Source organism: Chiloscyllium plagiosum, chromosome 9 (genome assembly GCF_004010195.1).
Source record: "Chiloscyllium plagiosum isolate BGI_BamShark_2017 chromosome 9, ASM401019v2, whole genome shotgun sequence".
NCBI classification, from domain to species: domain Eukaryota; kingdom Metazoa; phylum Chordata; class Chondrichthyes; order Orectolobiformes; family Hemiscylliidae; genus Chiloscyllium; species Chiloscyllium plagiosum.
Window position 1 is genome coordinate 4,534,410 of NC_057718.1, and position 11,938 is coordinate 4,546,347.

Sequence of the window (11,938 nt, forward strand, 5' to 3'; positions counted from 1 at the left end):
ACTAAGTCAGCAGTCACATGACACCAGGTTATAGTAAACCAGGTTTATTTGAAATCACAAGCTTTCAGAGCCCACCTGACAAAGCAGCAGTGCTCCACAAGCTTACGATTGCAAATAAAGCTGTTGGACTCTAACCTGGTGTGGTTTAAGCTGAATGACCAGCCAACAATTGCAAAAGCTACAACTTTAGCTGACAGTCTTCCACAGGACTTTTTAAATGCCTGTTGGAAGTCTGTAAACAAAATATTGAAAGGTTAAGTATCTGTCCAGTAGCTAACACTAGATCATGCCTCTGATGTGCTATTCTCCAGTCACTGTGTAAACCTTGGGTCCAGCTATATACACAGTGTGAACAGGGAAGGTTTACTTCAGCACGTAAGCAGCTACCGAACACAGGGATTAGAGAATACAACAGGGAGAAAGAATGAAAACTGAACAGCCTCACAGTAAACAGCAAGTAAATCAGTACAACATTCAGAATGCCCGAGCGAGTGCAGTGAGGCAGCCCCATAGCACAGTTAGAGATGCGGACCTGACAATTTGCAGCGTGCAAATCAGTAAGGACACAGGGTCAAACCAACAACATGCAGTAGCACAGGACACGTTACTGAACTTTGGGCTGTTAAAGAGCCTTACACAATAAATGCAAATAAACCAAATGCTTATTTAGTGGGGAATGAAAAGTACAACTGAAAGAGCAGACAGAAGTATCAATGGAACAGAACAGGACACAGAAACAAGTTAAAGGAGCTGCTGAATAAGGCTTTAAGGCCAGGACAGTCAATTATTCCCAATCCCAAAAGCCTAGAAGACAAGAGCACACAATCATTTATTAGCATTGTGAATTTTTGGAAATCTCTCCTCCCAGGAACTGTGCTGCTCAGCTGCTTCATTTCTTCAAATCTGAGATTGACAGTTTGAGAAAGTAAGGGAATTGAAAGTGATGGAGATACTGCGTGACCTCTTAGCAAATAGTTGAGGAGGTGGATTGGACAAGGGGGTCCTATTTCTGCTCATGTTTCTCATGTTCAAGATATTAGGATATTTACAGCAGTGCTTTATCATTCCCTGTTCCTCATTTCCAAACATTGGGCTGTTACAGCAGCTTGGAAGAATGAAGCCTCCATGACATGATGGTTACGACGGACACAAACACAGGGCAGTGACTCAGGGATGTTTTGCAATCTGTGCAATATTCCCCCTCCCCACCTCTTCAAACAGTGTCAATCACAGTCTCACACATGATTTCCCTCCCATTTTAAGGCCTGCGGCTTTGTATTTCATCGACACAGATCAGCCACTGAGAAGTTGTTAATAGGATGCTAATTATATTAATAAGGGGCATGCTTTAATTATGTACCTACAGCACTGATAGAGACTGACGGGACACCGGAGTGGTTGGTAGGCAGCAAATATACTTCATGCAGTATTGGGTAAATACAACTAGTGTCTAGTTCCACACTTCACCAAATGGTTTGGGATTATGTTATCAGACGTACGTGAAGACTGGGATTCTATGAAGTCGAAGAAATACATGTGCTCGATAAGACAAGTTAATGAGACTAGGCAAGGCAACGATATCAATGAAACAGCTCTGATGGACAAATATAAGAACAGGATATGGTATATTAATAGGTAACTCATCAAAACCAACAGCACTGAGCAATGTCAGCATGATCAGACCTGGAGATGAAGCCAGAGTCCCAGTAGGTGTGAAAGATGGTTCTTCTGCATTAAGTTATCGTTTTATGCAAAGATATCCTGGATGCATGAACATCAACTAGCCACAAAAGGACATGACCCACTCTCACTTGTATCCTTACATACCGATGAGGAAGGACACCACTTCAACTGGGACAATACATCCATCTAGGACAAGCCAAACAGCGACATGCACGAAAATTCCTAGAAGCATGGCATTCCAACTGGAATTCTATCAACAAACACAATGACTTGGATCCCATTTACTACCCCCTGAGAAAAAGAGCAAGAAATGACATCACCATAGGAAATGATATCATCACAAGAAATTACATCACTGACACTAAGAAACTCAAACATATAAATAGAAAGCTGGCTAGACCACAAGTGCTTCATTCAGAAGCTCCTGAAGATGTTACCTATTATGGTGACAAATTATCTGAAAATGAACCATTCACCTCGGCAAGCAAACTTACATCCAGAACATACAGCGTTACAGCATAGTACAGGCCCTTCGGACCTGTGGAACCAATCAGAAGTCCATCTCACATATATTATTCCATTCTCGTCCATATGCTGCAGCATGATCTCACGGTTCTGAAACTCAATCCTTCGATCAGTAAAAGCTAACACACCATATGCCTTCTTAGAAACCCTATTAACTTGGGTGGCAACTTTCAGGGATTTATGTTCATGGACACCAAGGTCTATCTGCTCATCTACACTGCCAGTAATCTTACCACTAGCCCAGTATTCTGTATTCCTGTTACTCCTTCCAAAGTGAATCACTTTACACTTTTCTGCATTAAACTCCATTTACCACCTCTCAGCCCAGCTCTGCAGCTTATCTATGTCCCTCTGTCACCTACAACATTCTTCTACACTATCCACAACTCCACCGACCTTAGCGTCATCCACAAATTTAGTAAGCTAAGCTTCTATGCCCTCATCCAGGTCATTTATATAAATAACAAACAACAGTGGACTCAAAACAGATCCTTGCGGTTCCCCACTCCAGTATGAACATTTCCCATCAACCACCACCCTCTGTCTTCTTTCAGCTGGCCAATTTCTGATCGAAACCACTAAATCACCCTCAATCCCATGTCTTCATATTTTATATAGTAGCCTACCGTGGGGAACCTTACTAAGCGCCCTTCTGAAATCCATATACACCACATCAACTGCTTTACACTTATCTGAGGAAGTTAAAATGCCACAGAGGGTCAAACATTCCACTACCAAAGGACTTACTGCAGTATCAACTAAAAGCCTGTAGTCTTACAATACAGACAGGGGGAAGGCTGACTGTATCTCAGAAATAGAGCCTCGTGGAGCCACACATGTGGATTCCCCGTGTAGCCCCAGACAGAGGGATTTGCCCCTTCCAGACAAGACTGATAGCCTTGAACACAACCCTGTTAAATTGCCTCCTGCTCCCATTGTCTTACTTCCCCTCCATATTAGCATTGGTTTGTGAATCCCCAATTTACAGCAGGCAAAACTCTTTTGTCTTACTCTCTTCCCATCAACACATAATCATGAAGAATACGATAATCAGTTTCTGTGAACTATTCACATGTTATTACAGGACAACCATATTCATTGGGCTTTGTAAATTCATAATTACCTACATTAAACTTTGTGATGATAATTGCCCATGTCACTGGTAAACCTTTTGTTTAATCCCTATAAAATATACTGTCTCTGTGCGTGGAGCGGAGGTTTGTGGAGAAGTGTCACCACAAGTAGACACACGACTAATTTGGAGACATTTTGAATCTCTTGCCGGCTGTCCGATAATAAAGTTGCAGCTGTTGTACAGATAACTTGTGTCGTCCGGATTTGTGGAACAAAGCAGACATCAATACATCCACCTGTTTGGTCACCTTCACAAAGAACTCAGTAAGGTTAGTGAGATACGACCTACCCTTCACAAAACCATGTTAACTATCCCTAATCAACTTATTCATCTCTAGATGATTATAAATCTTTACCCACAACTGAAGTAAGGCTGACAGGTCTATAGTTTCCAGGGTTGTCTCTAATCCCCTTCTTGAACAAGGGGACAACATTTGCTACTCTCCAATCTTCTGGCACTATTCCTGAAGACAATGACAACATAAAGATCAAAGCAATCTCCTCCCGGCATCCCAGAGAATCATAGGATAAATCCCATCTGGCCCCAGGGGGCTCTTCTATTTTTACACTTTCCAGAATTGCTAACACCGCCTCCTTGTGAACCTCAATCCCATTCAGTCTAGCAGCCTGGAACTCAGTATTCTCCTTAACCAGATTGTCTTTTTCTAGTTTCAGTACTGGTGAAAAGTATTCATTTAGTGCTTCCCCTATCTCCTCTGACTCCAAGCAAAACCTCCCAATGCTGTGCTTGATTGGCCCTAATCATTATCTAGTTCTTTTTTTTTAATTTCTGATATAGCTATAGAAAGCCTTAGGGTTTTCCTTGATCCTATCTCTTTAAGTCTTTCCTGGATAACTTGTAACTCTCAAGTGCCATAACTGAGCTTTCATATCCTTCCCCATCTCCTCTGACTCCAAGCAAAACCTCCCACTGCTGTGCTTGATTGGCCCTAATCATTATCTAGTTCTTTTTTTTTAATTTCTGATATAGCTATAGAAAGCCTTAGGGTTTTCCTTGATCCTATCTCTTTAAGTCTTTCCTGGATAACATGTAACTCTCAAGTGCCGTAACTGAGCTTTCATATCTCATCCTAAAATAAGCCTTTTTCTTCCTCTTGAGAAGAGATTCAACTTCTTTAGTAAAACATGCCTCCCTCGCTCAACCACTTCCTCCCTGCCTGACAGCTACATAACTATGCGCAACATCGAGGGCCGAAGGGCCTGTTCTTCGCTGTATTGTTCTAAATCAAGGACACGCAGTAGCTGTTTATTGAATAAACTCCACATTTCAATCGTGCCCAATCCCTGCAGTTTCCTTCCCCATCCTATGCATCCTAAATCTTGCCTAATCGCATTGTAATTGACTTTCCCCCCAGCTATAACTCTTGCTATAACTTTATGCAGACATATAACCATTACCGGAGCACTGGGATCTATTGAGGTCCCACTGCTGGAGCACTGGAGCTGATCCATGTCTCACTGCTGGAGCACTGGAATATATCCATGTCTCAATGCCGGAGCACTGGAATACATCCAGGTCTCCCTACCGGAGCACTGGGATTGATCCAGGTCTCACTGTCAGAGCACTGGGATAGATCCAGGTCTCAATGCCAGAGCACTGGATTGATCCAGGTTTCACTGCTAGAGCACTGGAATTAATCCAGGTCTCATTGTTAGAGCACTGGGATTGACCAGGTCTCACTGCTGGAGCACTGGGGCTGATCCAGGTTTCACTATCAGAGCACTGGGACAGATCCAGATCTTACTGCTGGAGCTCTGGGTCTGATCCGGATCATTGCTGGAGCACTAGGACTGATCCAGGTCTCACTGCCTGAGCACTGGGGCAGACCCAGGTCTCACTGCCGGAGCACTGGGACCGATCCAGGTCTTGCTCCCGGAGGACTGGGACTGATCGGGATCACTCTGGGAGTTCAGGGATTGATCAAGGTCTCAATGCCGGAGCATTGGAATTGTTCAGGTCTCACTGCAGGAGCACTGGGATTGATCAGGTCACACTGCTGGAACACTGGGATTGATCCAGGTCTCACTGCAGGAGCACTGGGATTGATCCAGGTCTCACTGCTGGAACACTGGGATTGATCCAGGTCTCACTGCAGGAGCACTGGGATTGATCCAGGTCTCACTGCCGGAGCACTGGGACTGATCCAGGTTTCAATGCCAGAGCACTGGGACTGATCCAGGTCTCATTGCCAGAGCACTGGGACTGATCCAGGTCTCAATGCCAGAGCATTGGGACTGATCCAGGTCTCAATGCCAGAGCACTGAGACTGATCCAGGTCTCATTGCCAGAGCACTGGGACTGATCCAGGTCTCACTGCCGGAGCATTGGGACTGATCCAGGTCTCAATGCCAGAGCACTGGGACTGATCCAGGTCTCATTGCCAGAGCACTGGGACTGATCCAGGCCTCACTGCCGGAGCACTGGGGCTGATCCAGGTCTTGATCCCAGAGAACTGGGACTGATCGGGATCACTGCGGGAGTTCTGGGATTGATCGAGGTCTCTGTGCCGGAGCACTGGGGAAAATCCAGGTCTCACCGTGGGAGCACTGGGGCTGATCCAGGTCGCACTGCCGGAGCACTGGGACTGATCCAGGCCTCACTGCCGGAGCACTGGGGCTGAGCCAGGTCCCACTGCCGGAGCACTAGGGTTGATCCAGGTCTCACTACTGGAGCACTGGCACCAATCGAAGTCTCACTGCCTGAGCATTGGGATTGATCCAGGTCTCACTGCCAGAGCACTGGGACTGATCCAGGTCTCTCTCCTGGATCACTGGCACCAATCGAAGTCTCACTGCCTGAACATTGGGATTGATCCAGGTCACACTGCCAGAGTACTGGGATTGATCCAGGTCACACAGCTGGAGCACTGGAGCTGATCCAGGTCTCACTGCTGGAGCACTGGGACTGATCCAGGTCTCACTGCCGGAGAACTGTGACTGATCCAGGCCTCACTGCTGGAGCACTGGGACTGATCCAGGTCTCATTGCCGGAGCACTGGGACTGATCCAGGTCTCCTTGCCAGAGCTCTGGGACTGATCCAGGTCTCACTGCTGGAGCACTGGAACTGATCCAGATCACACTGCCAGAGCACTGGGGCTGATCCAGGTCTCACTGCCGGAGCACTGGAACTGATCCAGGTCTCACGGCTGGAGCACTGGGACTGATCCAGGTCTCATTGCCGGAGCACTGGGACAGATCCAGGTCTTACCCCCGGAGCACTGGGACTGATCTGGATCACTGCGTGAGTTCAGGGATTGATCGAAGTCTCAGTGCCAGAGCACTGGGATTGAGCAGGTCTCACTGCCGGAGCACTGGGATTGATCCAGTTCTCACTGCCGGAGTACTAGGGCTGATCCAGGTCTCTCTACCGGAGCATAGGGGCTGATCCAGATCACTGCTTTAGCACTGGGACTGATCCAGTTCTTACTCCCAGAGCATTGGGAGTGATCTGGATTACTGCGGGAGTTCTGGGATTGATTGAGGTCTCAGTGCCGGAGAACTTGGATTGATCAGGTCTCACTGCTGGAGCACTGGGATTGATCCAGGTCTCACTACCGGAACACTGGGACTGATCCAGGTCTCATTGCCAGAGCACTATGGCTGATCCAGGCCTCACTGCTGGAGCACTGGGACTGATCGAGGTCTCACTGCCGGAGCACTAGGGCTGATCCAGGTCTCACTGCTGGAGCACTGGGACTGATCCAGATCTCACTGCCGGAGCACTAGGGCTGATCCAAGTCTCACTGCTGGAGCACTGGGACTGATCCAGGTCTCACTGCCAGAGCACTAGGGCTGATACAGATCTCACTGCAGGAGAACTGGGGCTGATCCAGGTCTCGCTGCCGGAGCACTGTGATTGATCCAGGTCTCACTACTAGAGCACTGGCACCAATCGAAGACTCACTGCCTGAGCATTGGGATTGATCCAAGTCTCACTGACGGAGCACTGGGGCTGATCCAGGTCTCATTGCCGGAGCACGGGGATTGATCAGGTCTTACTGCTAGAGCACTGGGACTGATCCGGATCACTGCGGGAATTCTGGCTTTGATCGAGGTCTTACTCCTGAAGCACTGTGACTGATCAGGATCACTGCTGGGGCACTGGGACTGATCCAGGTCTCACTGACGGAGCACTGGGATTGATCCAGGTCTCATTGCCAGAGCACTGGGATTGATCCAGGTCTCACTGCCGGAGCACTGGGACTGATCCAGGTCTCCTTGCCAGAGCTCTGGGACTGATCCGGGTCTCACTGCACGAGCACTGGGGCTGATCCAAGTCTCACTACCAGAACGCTGGCTGACTGATCAGGATCACTGCTGGGGCACTGGGACTGATCCAGGTCTCACTGACGGAGCACTGGGATTGATCCAGGTCTCATTGCCAGAGCACTGGGATTGATCCAGGTCTCACTGCCGGAGCACTGGGACTGATCCAGGTCTCCTTGCCAGAGCTCTGGGACTGATGTTTAATACCCAGATCCATAAGAAACTACAGAAGGTTATGTGCTCAGCCCAAACCATCACGGAAGCCAATCTCCCATCCATGGACTCCAACTACACATCTCGTTGCCATGGAATGGCTGCCCATATCACCAAAGACCCCTCTCACACCGGTAATACTCTCTTCCAACCTGCAGAAGATACAGAAGCTTGAACACAAGCACTGTCAGGTTGAAGAACAGCTTCTTCCTGCTGTTATTAGACTGATGAATGGACCTCTCTAATCTCTAGTAATGGTGATCTTGCTTTGTGCACCTCCAGTGTAGCTGTAGCCTTGTGTGCCTCACCCTATCTAAGGGCCCTATGATCTGTATGTCCCTGTTACAATGATCTGCCTGTTCTGCTTGCAAACAAGTCTTTTCATTGTACTTAGGTATACGTGACAACAATAACTCAAATCAAATCAAATCAAATGCATCCCTCCTTTGAGCACGCAACATGATCAAAGATTTGTCTGGCTTGCCTACATTGAAAACGCAGTCAATCAGTCATTTGAAGCCTTGCTCTGTTTTCAGTTGCGTAGTGGGGCCTCATTTTAATTGTAATTTCACAGTAAGCAGGGCTGTTCCACTGTCCCAGTATTACCACCATGACGCTCCACCTAGTTTCAACCCCAGGAACTTCCTTACATGACGACAGCACATTGCTGATGCCAGGCTGGCTGGTGAGGGAGGGGATTTAATTCATCAGAGCCTAGTAGTGGGAAGCCCATTCCAGGGTGTCTAACACAGACAGCAATAGGTTGCAGTAGCTGCTTTTTCAGAGGCAGCCCATAGAGGGAGGTGCCACTCTTCCTGACCAACCTGAAAATAAACCTTCACACCATCTTGGTCAGGTTTCCGATAATCCCTGTTACGGGATCCCTCTCAATGCCAGCACAACAAATTGCACTCACGTAGCCCATTTACTGCAATAAAAATGATCACTTCACAGGAAGGTTGTCGAATACGTTTCGACATGGAGGCTCGGACTGATGTTCGGAGACTCAGACTGATGTTCAAAGAGGTTGGTACTGAAGAGCAACTGAAAGGAGCAGAAAGAGTTAGAGAAGTAGAGAGAGAGGTTTATAGAGGATCATTGGTGCTTCTTTCATTGACTTTCCTGAACCACCATCCCACCAGGGGAATGGTAAATCTGACATCTGAAATAATTCAGCTCCATACCATGGGAGCCTCGTCTGGTCATGGTCATGGGGGACAAAATTCATCATGTGCTTGCTCAGCCTTTGACCAACCAGGGTGAAGATTATTCGAGGGCTTGGAGCTCAAGCAAAGGTCTTGGTTTATTATGCAGCAGTGATTGCCATGCTCTGATAAACTCAGAGAATCACTCACTCTACCGCAAGCCATTCAAACTCCCAGAGAAGTGGTGGCTTCACAAATTCCTCCAATTCCAGTGGCAACAAACAAGGTCCAACTAAGACGACACATTCAACATCAAGGAACTAATTACTCAATATCAGTTCCATTGGCTGGAACATTTTATCCATATGCCTGACAGCAGACTCCCAAGATATCTGCTCTATTCAGAACTGGGCCTTGCCATTGACTGGCTCAGTGGAACGATCAGTGAAATTCACTTTCCCTTAAGGCACAACTGCTCAAAAGTGACAGCAGAGACTTCAACGTCATTGGTTTAACAGCAGAAGAGTGTAGCAGGATCTTTTCATCCAACAGATCATCATCCCCTGTGGCTGCATCTTCCACTCCTTATTGAAGGAGCTGACAAAGGTCGAAGTTCACCTTGAAGCTGGTCACTGTCACACATGGTGCATCCCGATCCAGTTCCTTCCAGCCTTTCCTGGAGGAGCAGTTAAAACATTTGCAAGATCCTCCTGCGGTTCCAGGGATGATGTTTCTTTCACAAAGACAGGCTCACTGGGGAATGAATTAACAGCAATTTCTTGCAGCTGATGAATAAACAGGATTTAAATACATGTGTCTCTGTTTAGTAAACAGCAATGCTGATTGGGAGTGACATAGAGAACAATAATCTGCCTTCCATTGCAGCAATAACCTTTACCTGCCCTTAACTGTGATTCTTCCTGAATCTTCATGTGTAATGGAATACGGTTGGAGAAATTGAGGCTTCAACCACACACTGGATCTGATAGAATTGATATACCCTCCCCACCCCGGTATCCAATTTAACAATAGTGTTCTCCCCATTAACCACAATGCCTAGATTCCAAAAATCATCCTGTTGGAGTGTCACTTCCCCAAGGTGGAATGTTCCTCACTGGCATCTACTTCTTGGACAATTGCATTTTGGAGTGGTCTGATTCATCTCATAAACGGTAAACCTCTACTTCAGCAAAGCCTCTGAACTTGGCCATTCTTATAGCATGCATGACACACAACATTACTGAATGGGCAAGGTTGGCACAGATGCCAAATTTTCCTGGCACACTACAGACAAGAAGCAATGGTGGTGCTATTTTGGTCGCTCTCTTACTGGTAATTAGTATTCCTCTTATTATCAAAATGATCGGAGTTGGATTCCATGGACCCAGTCAAGGGAAGTACTCCTTCACTGATGAAAAGTTTGTTCTGCTTGTGAAGTTCAGCTTGTCTAACAACTGTATTACTTTTCCCCATGTAAAATCTTGCAAAAATTCTGATAACGTTTCATCCAGTGCTTCAAATATGGTGGGATGGAGAAAGTGAGGACTGCAGATGCTGGAGATCAGAGCTGAAAAATGTGTTGCTAGAAAAGCTCAGCAAGTCAGGCAGCATCCAAGGAGCAAGAGAATCGACATTTCGGGCATAAGCCCTTCTTCAGGAATGAAGGTTTGCCAAGCAGGCTAAGATAAAAAGTAGGGACTTGGGGGAGGGAATGCGATAGGTGGAAGGAGGTTAAGGTGAGGGTGCTAGGCCAGAGAGGGGGTGGGGGGGGCGGAGAGGTTGGGAAGAAGATTGCAGGTCAAGAAGGCACTGCTGAATCCGAGGGTTGGGACTGAGATAAGGTCGGGGGGATGGGAAATGAGGGAGCTGGAGAAATCTACATTCATCCCGTGTGGTTGGAGGGTTCCTAGGCGGAAGATGAGGCGCTCTTCCTCCAGCCGTCGTGTGGCCAAGGTCTGGCAATGGAGGAGGCCAAGGACCTACATGTCCTTGGCAGAGTGGGAGGGGGAGTTAAAGTGTTCAGCCACAGGGCGGTTGGGTTGGTTGGTGTGGGTGTCCCAGAGGTGTTCTCTGAAAAGTTCTGCAAGTAGGCGGCCTGTCTCCCCAATGTAGAGGAGACCACATCGGGTGCAGCGGATGCAGTAAATGATGTGTGTGGTGGTGCAGGTGAATTTGTGACAGATATGGAAGGATCCATTGGGGCGGAGGATCCGGAGGGACATCCGTTGCTTGAGGCTTCAGATTTGTTGCAGGTACTGGTTGTCCTGGTTGGGTCCAAATTGGTGTTGGTCTGAATGTAGTCCGGAGTCCATGCGGGGTCAGTCGGTTCTGTAGGGTAAAAACAATGACTGCAGATGCTGGAAACCAGATTCTGGATTAGTGGTGCTGGAAGAGCACAGCAGTTCAGGCAGCATCCAAGGAGCAGTGAAATCGATATTTCAGGCAAAAGCCCTTCATCAGGAATAAAGGCAGTAAGCAAGGATGCCTGCCTTGAAGAGGTTTTCCTCTTCAGGAATAAAGGCAGTGATCCTGAAGCGTGGAGAGATATTCTTGTAGAGAGAGGAGGAAAACCTCTTCAAGGCAGGCATCCTTGCTTACTGCCTTTATTCCTGATGAAGGGCTTTTGCCTGAAACGTCGATTTTACTGCTCTTTGGATGCTGCCTGAACTGCTGTGCTCTTCCAGCACCACTAATCCAGTCGGTTCTGTAGGCAGGTGCTGAGGAAGGAGATGTGGCTGTGGTAGCGAGTCTGTTTCAGGACGTGGCTGATATTCTTTCAGAAAGTCTCAGTGTAAGAAGATTAAATGTGGAGACAGAGCTCTGGCTGAGAATCAAACACCCCAAACAATCATTCTCCAAACAATTTACCTCCCGAGACACAGCCTCCCAGCACTTACCTTCAGGGAAACCAGGATTGGCTCAGGGGAGATCTGTGATCAGCTGTCCCGAG

General features: G+C 47.4%; 1 protein-coding gene across 3 annotated transcripts in view; it reads right to left on the reverse strand.

The window, feature by feature from the left end:
* The window catches only part of LOC122552571 (interferon-inducible GTPase 5-like), a 21,493-nt gene extending 9,555 nt beyond the window's left edge, over nucleotides 1-11,938 (reverse strand). For all 3 annotated transcript variants that reach the window (XR_006312421.1, XM_043695277.1, XM_043695276.1), the window contains exon 1: nucleotides 11,886-11,938. The gene's annotated coding sequence lies outside the window, so the exon portion shown is untranslated. The remainder of the gene's footprint in view (nucleotides 1-11,885) is intronic.